Source organism: Megalopta genalis, chromosome 3 (assembly GCF_051020955.1).
Source record: "Megalopta genalis isolate 19385.01 chromosome 3, iyMegGena1_principal, whole genome shotgun sequence".
In the NCBI taxonomy this organism is placed as follows: domain Eukaryota; kingdom Metazoa; phylum Arthropoda; class Insecta; order Hymenoptera; family Halictidae; genus Megalopta; species Megalopta genalis.
The window spans coordinates 724,270-741,956 of record NC_135015.1 but is presented as its reverse complement, the minus strand read 5'-3'; positions in this window follow the sequence as shown (position 1 = coordinate 741,956).

The window sequence follows — 17,687 nt, the reverse complement described above, 5'->3', positions numbered from 1 at the left end:
GCAATACTATTTTCAGGGACAGACATTGCTGTCTAAAAGCACATGCGATTAGTGCATGTGCTCTATCGCGATGTCTACACAACACTAAATGAAAACGCGAGAGACTGTTGAATTTACAGTGGATCATCCTTCCTGTATACTTTTATGTATAATTCCATTCTAATTTCATCGTACAATTTCGTTATGATACCGAATAGGAGAATTACAATTATATTTTTCATGCAGACAGAAAATCGAAGTCAAAGGTAAAGAAACGTAGACTTCTTTTCGCAACGCTAATCTACGAGATTGAGAGTTAAATCTCTGAATATCAGCGTGAGTAGTGCATTGATAATCTCGATATTAAGTTGTTCGATTCGAAATTAGAAACTCTCCTGCACTCTGATCTGTTTCCATGCAACTTTAAAGGGAATCGTCGAGTGTGCGGCTACTCGCAGTGTGGCATTTATTTATTTTGCAACTCTAACACAACTTGTTGGCAATTTTTGCGACGCTAAGACAACAGCGTAGAAGAATCCACGCAACGCTAATATTTCGAGATAGCCTGGCGACAGCGGCTGTCCCCAGCCTCTTGGAATCTCCACGGATATTTCTCACGTTACAACGTAACGCCAAGACGGATGCGCCCCTTCGTCCAGGACGCTGATTCCGGCTCGCGGAATGAAAATTCCACGACCCAGCCGCTCCGGATATACAGGGTGTTCCACAATTATTTTAACAGCCGAAAATGAGGGGTAACTGAGATCATTTGAAGTAACTTTTTCCTTTGCGAAAGTGCAATCCGCTGCTTTGTTTACGAGTTATTAACGAAAAACACTGACCAATGAGAGGCGATGGCACGAACCATAATGTGGTCGATCGATCGAGCGTCACGTGCTCCTACCAATGAGTTTGACAGCTGAAGGGGGACTCTGTGCCGCGTTTGGATCAATGGCACGGAGCATGAACTTTTGATAATTTTTTACCACGTGACAGTGATAATTTTAAGAAAAATGCTGTCCATTCTTATTTCAAAATGTCTGAAGAATATTTACTAATTTTTCGGACCCGAAATAATATGCAGTTTAACCGTGACAGCCGTTTTAATTTTCTCGTATGCATGACACCTCATGTGTACCATATAAAATTTTTATGCAAGGTGTACAGTGAAGATTAACAAAGTTCGTAAATGATATTTTAATTTGAATAATTCCGTGTTCGAACAGAATTCAACGAATGATTCACAAAGTTGATTTAATAATAAATAACCGCGTTAAGGGACGTGAAGGATTTGTTCATTAGAGAAATATGAAAAATATTATCAATAAGAAACTCACTCATTTAGTTGAGGATGCATTTGTGTGCAATGAAGCCGGTATCGTTTCGTTTCGAAAGCCGTGATTTCCGCGTGTACGCGTTCGCGATCGCGGAAGCTAAGAGAATTCTTAAAGGATTAATTTCGAGTCGTTAGCGAATGTGGCTGGTGGCTGACTATCGTGCGATTCGCGGCCTACCCGTAAAGAGAACGACAGCCAATCCTGGCCCTACCTAATAATTCACACACTCCGTTAAGGCAAATTACCTATTCTGCCTAACGCTATATTTAAAAAATAATAAAGCGATCACACCAACACATTCGCTCTATGGTTCTCACTTATACGTTAAGTTGCATCCAGGGACGCCTCCGACACCCTAACATAATCATTTATTCTCATCCTAAAGTACATGTTATTTTCTGAAATCGACTGACAATGGTAACGATCATTGCGATTTAATCGAATTCTAATTGAAAGTTACTTTCTCTCTAATTGACTAGTAACACTTGTTGTTCTAGAATAAATACCATTTCGATAGAGTTGAATTTTTCAAGACACTTGCAAGATTTTATTAAATCCATTCAACCGATTAGAATAGAAAATGAACGTTCTGTGCATACATATTCCATATAGATCCACGTTGCATGGCATAGATCGTATAGAATATGTTCGATACGAGCTTGTTTTGATTTCAAAGAACCAAGTCAAAATTCACTGCCTGACCATACACACAAGTGGAAATTATCGCATCCTCCCGAGTAACGTACAAGATTCGAGCAACGAACATGGAATCTTGGATCTCCGAAAATCCTATCTACAAAGAGTCATTAATTCCTCGAGCTAAGATTCTTCAACTTCATTGAGAAATGAAATTAAAAAAAAAAATTAATAATAACTTAAAAATATGTTCAAATATGTTTAATAATTTCATAATAATAATTTCATAATTATAATTTTAAAGTGTGTTCAAATATGTTTAATAATAATTTCATAACAAGAAGAAACTCTATTTTTTACTTTTATCAAATATTTTTTACCTATCGCGAAAAGTTGTCTGCATGTGATCTTTAATGCAATTAAACGGAAGAAAGTTATTCAATAGATTGGTACATTAAATGCACCAGTATAATTTTTGTAACATTCGTGTTATTATAATCGCGTGTTGTAAAAGATTAATTTTTCGACAATTTCGAAATAACATTATTAAAACTTGAAACAGTCGCAGGAAATTGCGATGTGCAGAAAGACAAATTACCACTCAAAGGATTGCCAAGCAATCAGGTCACTGTACTCATCAAAATCACCTGCAAAAAGATAGTACTCTGAATATTCACTCACTACTTGATGGGAAGAGGGAGCTGCGTAGAGTCCTGGAACAGAAAGAAAAGCAAAAAGATATTAAAATATGTCAAACATCGTTCATGAAATTATTCATTTCTACAAACTACTCCATGTAATTTGCATATTGATGAACATTATACTTGCAGTGACTCACGAACGCGTACAAGCGAAAACTAAAATAAGAGAAATGTGTACGTTAGACTTAAGTTTTGAAGATAATACTATAAATACTATCAGACACAAGTAGTAGGGTAGTATATGTAAAATTTTAAGTCAATTGAATTATATATGTAGAAGTTATGAAGTATTTGCTATATACAGATGTACTGTAAGGGGGTTACAAAAGTGTTCGAACGCGTAGAGATCAACAGGAAAAACAATGTTTTCATTTAGAAAATATAAACATTGGTGGCCAAGTGCAAGAGAAGAAAAGATTATTCTTCGTGAAATAAAAAAGGATCCGAAAATTTCGGCACCAAAGCTTGCTTAACTGATTAATTTGCAACAACTGAAAAAATTTACATCCCGAATTATGTCACAGAATACTTCGAAAAAATAACTTTCATGGTAGAGTAGCAAGGAAAAAGCCATTCATTAGTAAAACCAATAAAGCTAAATGATTAAAATTTGCACAAGAATATGGAAGTAAGGATAATAATTTTTAGAACACAATCATTTTCTCTGATGAAAGTAAATTTAATGTACATTTGAGTCCGATAGTTACCGTTATAGTATGTGGAGAAAACCGAATAAGGAAATGGATATTTGTAATTTACGACCAGTAAAACATGGTGGTGGGTCGGTGATGGTTTAGGGGTGTATGGCAGCAAATGGTACCGGAAATCTTGTTTTCATAGATGGTACTTTAGACAAACATAAATCTTTACGTATTTTAAAAAGTAATATGAAAAGAAGTGCTTCCAAATTGGGTCTACTAGAAAATTTCTATTTCCGACAAGATAACGACTCCAAGCATAAGGTTAGAATTGTACAAGAGTGGTTGCTTTATAATACACCCATACACCAGCCCAAAGTCCGACTATTAATCCGATCGAACAGTTGTGGGAGAAAATTGGCAGAAGATTAACAAATTTTGAAATTAGTTCAACAGAACAATTGAAACAAAAAATTTTAGTAATATGGAACTCCATTGAGCTCAAAGTGACTGAAAACTTGGTGCACAGCATGGGGCTGCTGAAATGATTAAGGCGAAAGGAGGCCCAACTAAATATTAATATAGAGCAAGATACAAATAATTTTTATCGTTCGAACACTTTTGTGCCCCCTTCACAGTACATCTGTATATCAAACACTTCATAACTTCTACGTATATAATTCGATTGACTTAAAATTTTACATGTACTACCCTGATACTTGTATCTGATAGTATTTATAGTATTATCTCTTCAAAACTTAAGTCTAACATATACATTTCTCTTGTTTTAGTTTTTGCTTGTACGCGTTTGAACACTTTCGTGAGCCACTGTACATCCCTTCCTCCTTGTTGGTATATACAACGATACTCACACACGCACGCACGCACGCACGCACACACACATACATCTCTACATAGGGGCAATAAATACAGGTACAAGCCGGAGCTTCATAAATGCAGGTGCAAGCCCGAGCTTCTCGGGGAAACACGTATACATTAGGACTCCCATTTACCTGGAATTTACCTAAAGGAATAGTGGAGAGGGCAGCCTAATTGCATCTAAAGAACTTAGTATAAAAGGACACTAGGCACATTCTAGTTCAAGACACTTCCCAGAGGAGTACAGAGGCGTTCATCAGCCTAGAAGACGATCAGTCAGACAGTATCTCCGCGACTTCACATACAGTTACTCTTCTTCACATAAAGTACATTTTGTGTCACATATATACGTATTATACATTTTATAACCGCTAGGTGCTTTTTAATCACTGTATTATATTTGTATTGTATTATTAGCAAATAAACAATTACAAATTCCAAAACTCCTTGTTAAAGCTCGACCCGTCTCCTCTTGATCTCAGCTATTCACGTAGTCTCTAGATCTCTAACAATAGTAAGAAATTCGATTAAATTCAATGTGAAAATAGATTATGTGTTATAAGTTATAGATGCTTTGTGTGCTGATAAAGATAATACTTACATCGGCTCCTCTTTGACGAAGTCCAACCGCGTTGCTTCTAGATTTCTGTCCCGCATGTGATTTCAAGATCTGTGACAATAATATGAAGTTCGACTAAATTCAATCGCAAGACAATATGAAAATAGATTAGGATGAATAAAGAAAGGACTACGATGTGTATCACGTAGCAATCTTTCTCGACGTGACTGATTTGTGCAATCGTCAGTTGAAAACCCATCTGAATACGGCAATCGAAGCCCACGATCAAATTCATATCAAATATACACGACAAATTCTCAAACAAAATTAATCTTGGCCGATACAACGAGTCTGCGACGAAAATTCTGCCCTTTGAGATATCGTATTATTTTTTTTTTATATTTTCGTGACATATCATAGCCATGTCGAGTTAAGTAGGATAGCGAGCGACCTCGAGTCGACGCGAAGGATATAACAATAACTTTCCCTGAGGCAAGTCGAAAACCCGCTACTATTGTGGTGAGGAGGAGGACTCGGCGCAGCACACGCTGGAGATGTGTTCCGCCTTTTCAGCGCTGCGCCGAGTCCTAAGGAGAAAGATTGGGGAGGACCTCTCGCTCTCTGGCGTAGTTGCGGAAGGAGGCTGTCGGGCGGGATCGGGAGCGTTCCGATCCTGCCCGTCGAGCACAGGGTCAGCGGGTGCGCCCGCGCCTTGGGCTTCCGGTCAGCTGACTGTAGCGGGTGGCCGTGGAGATTTTAATGGGTCAAAACCCACACTACCCCTGCCTTGCATCCCCAGGCGGGCAGGAAGTCTCTGAAAAGCAGATTTCCTCCACGTTAAAAAAAAGTCGAAACTCGCTGCTCGGTCACAATTCCTGGGTATGATCTCAAGCGCGATCTCAAGTGCAATCCTAGCGCGATTTCAAGCGCGAAATATTCCAGCGACAGAATTTCCAAATGACCGAATATGTATCGACTAAATATTTCAAGTATATAGTATCCCAAGAATAGAATTTTCCAAACGCCAAGTGTTCCAGAGGTTCGGTTGACAGTCCGAAAATATCGCGGACCCACCCTTCCCGATCTGAGGCTGCCAAGCGACATTTATGTTTGACATTTATGCCAAACACGCGGTTGCAGCCTGCGGTCCTCACACCACATTCCTACGACAGGGCTACTCCTAATGAAACTCTGTCCTTCGAGTTACCGTATTATGTTTTCGAAATCGTCGGGATGTATTATCGCCGCGCCGTGTTAATTAGGTTAATGGGCGACCTCGAGTCGGCGCGAAGAATACAATTTTTCCCTGAGACAACTCGAGAAACCCGTCCGTCGTTTACGACTCATGGAAAAAAGGTCTGTCTATCGCTCACTTTTCTTTTTTTCAAATTAAAAGCTGATTTTAATTTGACAAATCGATCGATGCGTTATTAGATCAAATTTCTTTCATTAATAAATTTATTATTTCTCTGGCTTCTTAATATTTATAACAATTCTGTTCGTTAGATATACGAGTAACTAGGAGAGGTTCTCAAGGGTTACGCTTACTTTTTGATGATATTTCGCTCACTGTTAGAGAGTACGTGTAATAAATGTATCTGTGTTTTAATCATCACATCAGGCGCATTTAGGTGACCACTAGTGAGCGAGACATGCGTTGCAAGTATGGAGCCGTGGTCCCCTATATCGCCATATTGTATGCACCTAATTTCGAGCCCTGATATACACGGTGGATCACGGAACGAGATCAATATAATTTATTCTGCTGCTAATGGATCGATTGGAAATTTCTTGAGCCAAAGTAACATTTTTTAAGGAAAGCTTTGGATGATCATACCAAATTTTTTGACAACTCTATTTTTCCGGAGTTATCAATGCCACCTACAGTTTTACAGTACATTATAAGTTTCTTTAACTCATCTTTTAGGGGATGGTGAGACGAATTCAGCAAGCATCATAACATATAGCATATTCCGAATTTAAAAAAAAATTCGACGTTTGCCTACAAAAAACACATTTATAATACCGGAAAAAAGGGTCGACAAAAAATTTGGTCAACAAATTTCAGAAAAGTGGCATAAACCAATCTCAATAAATAAAACAGATAAGCTACAAGAGTGTTTGAATGTAATGCAGGTAGTGAACTGCACAAAACGACCATTGCGCAAATAAAAATAACAAATTATATTTATTCGTGTCTTTATATGACTAAGGATAACAAAAATGCATACAATAGCAATAAAAAAATACATGCTTTAAATAAATCATAAAATCGAGCAAGAGTCTCGAGCAGCATCAAACAGCCTCGAGCAATCTCAAGCAGCCTCGAGCATTCTCGCTCAGAATCCAGCAGTCTCGAGCAGTTTCGTGCCGACTAGTGAAGTCTCGAGCATCTCGAGCAACATCGAGCAGTATCGAGCAGTCTCGAGCAGTCTCGAGCAGTTTAGTTGTCTCAAGCAGTCTCGAGCAGCCTGGAGCAGTCTCAAGCCGTTTCGAGCCGTTTCATGCATTCTCCAGTAGTCTCGAGCCGTAGCGAGCAATCTAGCAGTATCGAGCAGTTTAATTGTCTCAAGCAGTATCGAGCAGTCTGGAGCACTCCCGAACAGTCTCGAGTAGTCTCGAGCTTACTCGAGCAGTCACGCGCCATCACACGATTTAACTGCAAATACACATGATACACACGATTTCGCTTTAAATGCAGGCGAAACACACGATTTAGCATCAAATACTAGAGCAACACAAGATTTAGCTTCAAATACAAGCGAAACGTACAATTTAGCTTCAAATACAGCAGCAACTCATGATTTAGATACAAATTCAGCCAAAACATACGATTTAAGTTCAACCGAAATGCACGATTTAGCATAATACGATTTAGCTTGAATTTCAGACGAAACATACAATTTTGTTTCAAATTCAGCCGAAACACGCTATTCCGCTTTGAATTAAGCCGAAACACAATATTTGTCGTCGAAACACACAATCCAACTCCATATTTAGCCGAAATTCACGATTTGGAATCAAATTCTGCCGAAAAACAAAATTTAGCTTCAACTTTAGCTGTAATACTTAATTTAGCTACAAATTCTGCCAAAACAAACGATATAGCTTCAAATTCACCTGACTTACACGATTTAGCTTCAAATTCTGCGAAACATACGATGTAGCTACTAATACAGTAGAAACACGCGATTTGGCTTGAAATTCTGCCGGAACACAAGATTAAGCATATAATTGGGGCGAAGCACACGATTTAGCTTCGAATTCAGCTGAAACACATGATTTAGCTTCAAATACTTGTGATATAAGTGACATAGCTTCAACTGCATGCGAAACAAACGAGTTAACTACGAATCCATGCGAAACACATGATTTAGCTTCAAATGAATGCGAAGCAGAAGGCTTAGCATTAAATCCATGCGAAACAAATGATTTAGTTCAAATACTTGCGATTTAAATGATATATCTTCAAATGCAGGCGAAACAAACGCGTTGGCTTAAAATCCAAGTGAAACACATGACTTAGCGTCAAATCAATTCGAAGTCGAAGGCTTAGCTTCAAATCCATGCTAAACAAATGGTTTAGCATCAAATACTTGTGATATACATAATTTAGCATCAACTGCATGCGAAAGAAACGAGTTAGATTCAAATCCAAGCGAAAAACATGATTTAGCTTCAAATCAATGCGATGTTTAAGAATTATCTTCAAATATATGCGAAACAGATGATTTACCTTCAAATACTTGTGATATAAATGAAATAGTTTCAAATGCAGGCGAAACAAACGAGTTAACTACAAATCCATGCGAAACACAGGATTTAGCTTCAAATCAATGCGAAGTAGAAGGCCTAACTTCAAATCCATGCGAAACAAATGATTTACCTTCAAATACTTGCGATATAAGTGATATAGCCTCAAGTGCAGACGAAACGAACGTGTTAACTTCAGATCCATGCGAAACACATGATTCAGCTTCGAATACAAGCGATACACTTGGTTTAGCTTAAAATTCATGCGAAACACATGGTTTAGATTCAGATCATTGCGATGTAGAAGTTTTAGCTTCAAATCCATGCAAAAACAAATGATTTAGCTTCAAAAGCTTGCGATATAAGTGACATAGATTTAAATGCAGACGAAAGAAACGAGTTAGCTTAAAATCCATACGGAACACATGATTTACTTTCAAATCCGTGCGAAACAAATGAATTAGCTTCAAATAATTGCGATATAAATGAGATAGCTTCAAATGCAGGCGAAACAAACGAGTTAGCTTAAAATCCATGCGAAACACGTGACTTAGCTTCAAATCAATGCGAAGTAGAAGGCTTAGCTTAAAATCCAAGGGAGAGGAATGATTTAGCTTCAAATACTTGCGGCATGAATGAAATAGCTGCAAATGCAGGCGAAGCAAACGAGTTAGTTTCAAATCCATGAAAAACACATGATTTAGCTTCAAATCAATGCGATGCTGAAGGCTTAGCTTCATATCCATGTGAAAAAAATTGTTTAGCTTCAAATACTTGTGATATACATGATATAGCTTCAAATCCATGCGAAACAAATAATTTTTCTTGAAATACTTGCGATACAAGTGATATAGCTTCAAATGCAGGCGAAACAAACCAGTTAGCTTCAATTGCATGCGAAACACATGATTTAGCTTAAAATTCATGCGAAACACATGGATGAGCTTCAAATTCAAGCGAAATAAATGATTTAGATTTAAATACCTGCGGTATAAGTGAGTTAGCTTCAAATGCACACGAAACATACGAGTTAGCTTCAGATCCATGCGAAACAAATGGTTTAGCTACAAATATATGCGAAACACATGGTTTAGATTCTTATTCTTGCCAAACAAGTGGCTTAGCTTCAGATCCTTGTGATAAACATGACTTAGTTACAACTGCATGCGAAACAAACGAGTTAGCTTCAAGTCCAAGCGAAACACATGATTTAGCTTCAAATCAATGCGAAGCAGAAGGCTTAGTTTCAAATCCAAGGGAAACACATGATTTAATTTCTAATCAATGCGAAGTAGAAAGCTTAGCTTCAAATCAATTGCAGGCGAAATAAACGAGTTAGCTTCAAATCCATGCGAAATACATGGTTTAGCTTCATATCCTTGCGAAACAAATGATTTAGCTTCAGATACTTGTGATAAACGTGCTTTAGCTTCAACTGCATGCGAATCAAACGAGATAGCTTCAAATCCAAGACAAACACATGACTTAGCTTCAAATCAATGCAAAGTAGAAGGCTTAGCTTCAAATCCGCGCGAAACACATGATTTAGCTTCAAATACTTGAGATATAAGTGATATAGTTACAAATGCAGGCGAAACAAACGAGTTAGCTTCAAATCCAAACGAAACACCTGATTTAGCTTCAAATCAATGCGACGTAGAAGGCTTACCTTCAAATCCATGCGAAACAAATGATTTAGATCAAATACTTGCGATATAAGTGACATAGCTTCAAATGCAGACGAAACAAACGAGTTAACTACGAATCCATGCGAAACACATGATTTAGCTTCAAATCAAAACGAAGTAGACGGCTTAGCATCAAATCCATGCAAACCAAAAGATTTAGATCAAATACTTGCGATTTAAGTGATATAGCTTCAAATGCAGGCGAAACAAACGAGTTAGCTTCAAATCCATGCGAAACAAATGGTTTATCTTCAAATAATTGTGATATTCATGATTTAGCTTCAACTGCATGAGAAAAAAACGATTTAGCTTCAAATCCATGCGAAACACATGATTTACATTCAAATTCTTGCGATACATGTGGTTTGGCTTCAGAAACCTGGGATATATATGATTTAGCTTGAACTGTATGCGAAACAAACGAGTTAGCTTCAAATCAACGCGAAACACATGATTTAGCTTCAGATCAATGCGATGTAGAAGGTTTAGCTTCAAATCCATGCGAAACAAATGATTTAGATCAAATACTTGCATTTTAAATGATATAGATTCAACTGCATGCGAAACATTCGAGTTAGCTTCAAATCCATGCGAAACACATGATTTTTCTTCAAAAGCTTGCGTTGCAAGTGATATAGCTTCAAATGTAGGCGAAGCAAACCAGATAGATCCAATTCCTTGCGAAACACATGATTTAGTTTCAAATTCATGCGAAACACATGATTTAGCTGCAAATCAATGCGATGTAGCAGGTTTAGCTTCAAATCCATGCGAAACACATGATTTACCTTCAAATCAATGCTAAATTGAAGGCTTAGCTTCAAATCCATGCGAATCAAATAGTTCAGCTTCAAATACTTGTGATATACATGATTTAGGTTCAACTGCATGTGAATCAAACGTGTTAGCTTCAAATCCAAGCAAAACAGACGATTTAGCTTCAAATCAATGCGAAGTAGAAGGTTTAGCATCAAATCCATGCGAAACGAATGATTTAGCTTCAAATACTTGCGATATAAATGAAATAGCTTCAAATGAAAGCGAAACAAACGCGTTAGCTTGAAATCCATGGAAACACATGATTTAGCTTCCAATTCATGCGAAACACATGATTTACCTTCAAATCAATGCGAAGTAGAAGGCATAGCTTCAAACACATGAGAAACAATTGATTTAGCTTCAAATACTTGCGGCATGAATGAAATAGCTGCAAATGCAGGCGAAGCAAACGAGTTAGCTTCAAATCCATGAAAAACACATGATTTAGCTTCAAATCAATGCGATGCTGAAGGCTTAGCTTCATATCCATGTGAACAAAATTGTTTAGCTTCAGATACTTGCAATATAAGTGATATAGCCTCAAATGCAGACGAAACAAACGAGATAGCTTCTAATCCATGCAAAACATATGGTCTAGCTTCACATACATGCGAAAAAATTATATAGTTTTAAATGCAGGCGAAACAAACGAGATAGCTTCAAATCCATGCGAAACACATGATTTAGCTCCAAATTCATGCGAAACACATGGTTTAGTTTCAAGTCCGTGCGAAACAAATGGTTTCGATTGGAATACTTGCGATATAAGTGATGTAGCTTCAAATGCAGGCAATACTACCGAGTTAGATTCAAATCCATGCAAAACACATGATTAAGATTCAAATGCATAAGAAAGTCAAGATTTAGGTTCAAACTCAAGCGAGACACATGATTTAGCTTCTAATCAATGCGATGTAGAAGGTTTAGCTTCAAATCCATGCGGAACAAATGATTTAGTTTCAAATACCTGCGATATAAATGACATAGCTTCAAATGCAGGCAAAAGAAACGAGTTAGCTTCAAATCCATTCGAAACACATGATTTAGCTTCAAATGTAGGCGAAACAAACGCGTTAGCTTCGAATACAAGCGAAACACATGATTTAGCTTCTAATCAATGCTAAGTAGAAGGTTTAGCATCAAATCCATGCGAAACATATGATTTAGCTACAAAACAATGCCATGTAGAAGTTTTAGCATCAAATGCAATCGAAACAAACCAGTTAGCTTCAAGTCCATTCGAAACACATGCTTTAGCTACAAATCAAAGCGATGTAGAAGGTTTAGCTTCAAATCCATGCGATGTACAAGATTTAGCTTCAAATCAATTAGATGTAGAATGTTTAGCTTCAAATCCATGCGATGTACAAGATTTAGCTTCAAATCAAGGCGATGTAGAAGGTTTAGCTTCAAATCCATGCGAGACAAATGATTTAGATTCAAATACTTGCGATATAAATGATATAGCTTCAAATGCAGGCGAAACGAACGTGTTAGCATCAAATCCATGCTAAACATATGATTTAGCCGCAAATCAATGCGATGTAGAAGGTTTAGCTTCAAAACCAAGCGAAACAAATGATTGAGCTTCAAACACTTGGGATATAGGTGATATAGCTTCAACTGCGCGCGAAACAAACGAGTTAGCTTCAAATCTAAGCGAAACAAATTATTTAACTTCAAATCAATGCGATGTAGAAGGTTTAGCTACAAATCCAAGCGAAGCACAAGATTTAGCTTCAATTACTTGCGATATAAGTGATATAGATTCAAATGCAGGCGAAACGAACGAGTTAGCTACAAAATCCATGCGATACACATGATTTAGCTTCAAATCAAAGCGACGTAGAAGGCTTATCATCAAATCCATGCGAAACAAATGATTTCGATTGAAATACTTGCGATATAAGTGATGTACCATCAAATGCACGCAAATCAAACGACTTAGATCCAAATCCATGCAAAACACATGATTAAGCTTCAAATGCATAAGAAAGACAAGATTTAGGTTCAAATTCATGCGAAACACATGGTTGAGATTCAAGTTCATGCGAAACAAGTGGTTTAGCTTCAGATACTTGTGATATACATGATTTAGCATCAACTGCATGCGGAACAAACGAGATAGCTTCAAGTCCATGCGAAACACATGGTTTTGCTGTAAATCAATGCGATGTGGAAGGTTTAGCTTCAAATCCATGCGATGCACAAGATGTAGCTTCAAATCAATGCGATGTAGAAGGTTTAGTTTCACATCCATGCGGCATAAGTGATTTAGCTTCAAATACTTGTGATGTAAATGATATAGATTCAAATGCACGCGAAACAAACGAGTTAAATTCAAATCCAAGCGAAACACATAATTTAGATTCAAATCAATGCGATGTAGAAGGTTTAGCTTCAAATCCAAGCGAAACACATAATTTAGCTTCAAATCAATGCGATGTAGAAGGTTTAGCTTCAAATCCATGCGAAACAAATGATTTTGCTTCAAAGACTTGGGATATAAAAGATATAGCTTCAAATGCCGACGAATCAAACGAGTTAGCTTCGAAATCCATGCGATACACGTGATTTAGCTTCAAATCAATGCGAAGTAGAAAGGCTAAGCTTCAAATTAGTGAGAAACAAATGATTTAGCTTCAGATACTTGAGACATAAGTGATATAGCATCAAATGCAGGCGGTAAGAACGAGATAGCTCCAAATCCATGTGACACACATGATTTTGCTGCACACCTATTCGATGTAGAAGGTATAGATTCAAATCCATGAGAAACAAATGATTTAGCATCAGATACTTGCGATATAAGTGATATAGCTTCAAATGCAGGAGAAAAAACGAGTTAGCACCAAATCCATGTGAAACACATGATTTATCTTCAAATCAATGCGATGTGGAAGGTTCAGCTTCAGATCCATGCGAAACAAATGATTTAGCTTCAGATACTTGCGATATAAGTGATATAGCTTCAAATGCAGACGAAACAGACACGTTAGTTTCAAATCAAAGCGAATCACATGATTTAGCTTCAAATCAATGCGATGTGGAAGGTTTAGCTTCTAATCCATGCGAAATAAATGATTTAGTTTCAGATACTTGCTATATAAGTGATATAGCTTCAAATGCAGGCGATACAACGAGTTAGCATCAGATCCATGCGAAACACATGATTTAGCTTCAAATTCATGCGAAACACACGGTTTACCTGTATTTTCATGCAAAGCAAATGATTTAGCATCAAACACTTGGGATATAGTTGATATAGCTTCAACTGCATGCGAAACAAACGAGTGAGCTTCATATCAAAGCGAAACAAATGATTGAGCTTCAAACCCTTGTGATATAGGTGATATAGCTTCAGTTGCATGCGAAACAGATGTGTTAGCTTCAAGACAATGCTATGTAGAAGGTTTATCTTCAAATCCATGCGACACAAATAATTTTGCTTCAAATACTTGCGATATAAGAGATATAGCTTCAAATGCAGACGACACAAAAGAGTTAACATCAAATCCAAGCGAAACATATGATTTAGCTTCAAATCAATGCGAAGTAGAAAGGCTAAGCTTCAAATTAATGAGAAACAAATGATTTAGCTTCAGATACTTGAGACATAAGTGATATAGCATCAAATGCAGGCGGTAAGAACGAGGTAGCTTCAAATCCATGTGAAACACATGATTTTGCTGCACACCTATTCGATGTAGAAGGTATAGATTCAAATCCATGAGAAACAAATGATTTAGCTTCAAATACTTGCGATATAAGTGATGTACCTTCAAATGCAGGCAAAACAAACGACTTAGATCCAAATGCATGCAAAACACATGATTAAGCTTCAAATGCATAAGAAAGACAAGATTTAGGTTCAAATTCATGCGAAACACATGGTTGAGATTCAAGTTCATGCGAAGCAAGTGGTTTAGCTTCAGATACTTGTGATATACATGATTTAGCATCAACTGCATGCGGAACAAACGAGATAGCTTCAAGTCCATGCGAAACACATGGTTTTGCTGTAAATCAATGCGATGTGGAAGGTTTAGCTTCAAATCCATGCGATGCACAAGATGTAGCTTCAAATCAATGCGATGTAGAAGGTTTAGTTTCACATCCATGCGGCATAAGTGATTTAGCTTCAAATACTTGTGATGTAAATGATATAGATTCAAATGCACGCGAAACAAACGAGTTAAATTCAAATCCAAGCGAAACACATAATTTAGATTCAAATCAATGCGATGTAGAAGGTTTAGCTTCAAATCCAAGCGAAACACATAATTTAGCTTCAAATCAATGCGATGTAGAAGGTTTAGCTGCAAATCCATGCGAAACAAATGATTTTGCTTCAAAGACTTGGGATATAAAAGATATAGCTTCAAATGCCGACGAATCAAACGAGTTAGCTTCGAAATCCATGCGATACACGTGATTTAGCTTCAAATCAATGCGAAGTAGAAAGGCTAAGCTTCGAATCCATGAGTAACAAGTGATTTAGCTTCAAATACATGTGATATACACGATTTAGGTTCAAATGCAGGCGAAACAAACGAGTTAGCTTCAAATCCATGCGAAACAAATGGTTTGGCTTCAAATCCATGCGAAACACATGATTTAGCTCCAAATCAGTTCGAAGTACACGGCTTAGATTCAAATCCATGCGAAACAAATGGTTTAGCTACAAATACTTGTGATATACGTTATTTTTATTCAGCTGCATGCGAAACAAACGAGTTAGCTTCAAGTCCATGCGAAACAAATGGTTTAGCTGCAAATACATGTGATATAAATTATTTAGCTACAACTGCATGCGAAACAAATGATTTAGCTTCAAATACTTGCGATACAGGTGATATAGCTTCAAATGCAGGCGAAACACATGATTAAACTTCAAATCCATGGGAAACATATGATTTAGGTTCATAGTCATGGGAAACACATGATTTAGCTTCAAGTTCATGCGAAATAAACGAGTTAGCTTCAAATGCAGGCGAAAAAGATGAGTTGGCTTCAAATGCATGCGACGTAGAAGGCTCAGCTTCAATTCCACGCGAAACAAATAATATACCTTCAAATACTTGCGGTATAAATGATATAGCTTCAAATACAGGCGAAACAAATGAATTAGCTTCAGATAGTTGCAATATAAGTGATATAGCCTCAAATGCAGACGAAACAAACGAGTTAGCTTCTAATCCATGCGAAACTCATGATTTAGCTTCAAATCAATGCGAACAAGATGTCTTAGCATCAAGTCCATGCGAAACAAATGATTTAGCTTCAGATACCTGCGATATAAGTGATATAGCTTCAAACGCAGACGAATCAAACGAGTTAGCTTCAAAATCCATGCGATACGTAAGATTTAGCTTGAAATTCATGCTATGTAGAACATTTAGCATCAAATCCATGCGAAACAAATGATTTAGCTTCAGATACCTGCGATATAAATGATATAGCTTCAAAAGCAGGCGAAACAAACGAGTTAGCTCCAAATCCATGCATAAAACAAGACTAACTTCATATCAATGCGATATTGAAGGTTTAGGTTCAAATCAATGCGATATAGAAGGTATAGCTTCAAATCCATGTGAAACACATGATTTGGCTTCAAATCAATGCGATGTAGAAGGTTTAGCTTCAAATCCATGCGGAAGGAATGATTGAGCTTCAAATACTTGGGATATAGCTGATATAGCTTCAACTGCATGCGTAATAAACGAGTTAGCTTCATATCCAAGCGAAACACATAATTTAGCATCAAATCAATGCGATGTAGAAGGTTTAGCTACAAATCCAAGCGAAGCACAAGATTTAGCTTCAATTACTTGCGATATAAGTGATATAGATTCAAATGCAGGCGAAACGAACGAGTTAGCTACAAAATCCATGCGATACACATGATTTAGCTTCAAATCAAAGCGACGTAGAAGGCTTATCATCAAATCCATGCGAAACAAATGATTTCGATTGAAATACTTGCGATATAAGTGATGTACCATCAAATGCACGCAAATCAAACGACTTAGATCCAAATCCATGCAAAACACATGATTAAGCTTCAAATGCATAAGAAAGACAAGATTTAGGTTCAAATTCATGCGAAACACATGGTTGAGATTCAAGTTCATGCGAAACAAGTGGTTTAGCTTCAGATACTTGTGATATACATGATTTAGCATCAACTGCATGCGGAACAAACGAGATAGCTTCAAGTCCATGCCAAACAAATGGTTTAGCTGTAAATCAATGCGATGTAGAAGGTTTAGTTTCAAATCCATGCGATGCACTAGATGTAGCTTCAAATCAATGCGATGTAGAAGGTTTAGTTTCAAATCCATGCGGCATAAGTGATTTAGCGTCAAATACTTGTGATATAAATGATATAGCTTCAAATGCAGGCGAAACAAACGAGTTAAATTCAAATCCAAGCGAAATACATAATTTAGATTCAAATCAATGCGATGTAGAAGGTTTAGCTTCAAATCCATGCGAAACACATTATTTAGCTTCAAATCAATTCGAAGTACACGACTTAGCTTCAAATCCATGCGGAGCAAATGAGATAGCTTCAAATACTTGTGATACACATGATTTAGCTTCAATTCAATGCAAAGTAGAAGGTTTCGCTTCAAATCCATGCGAAACAAATGATTGAGCTTCAAACACTTGGGATATAGGTGATATAGCATCAA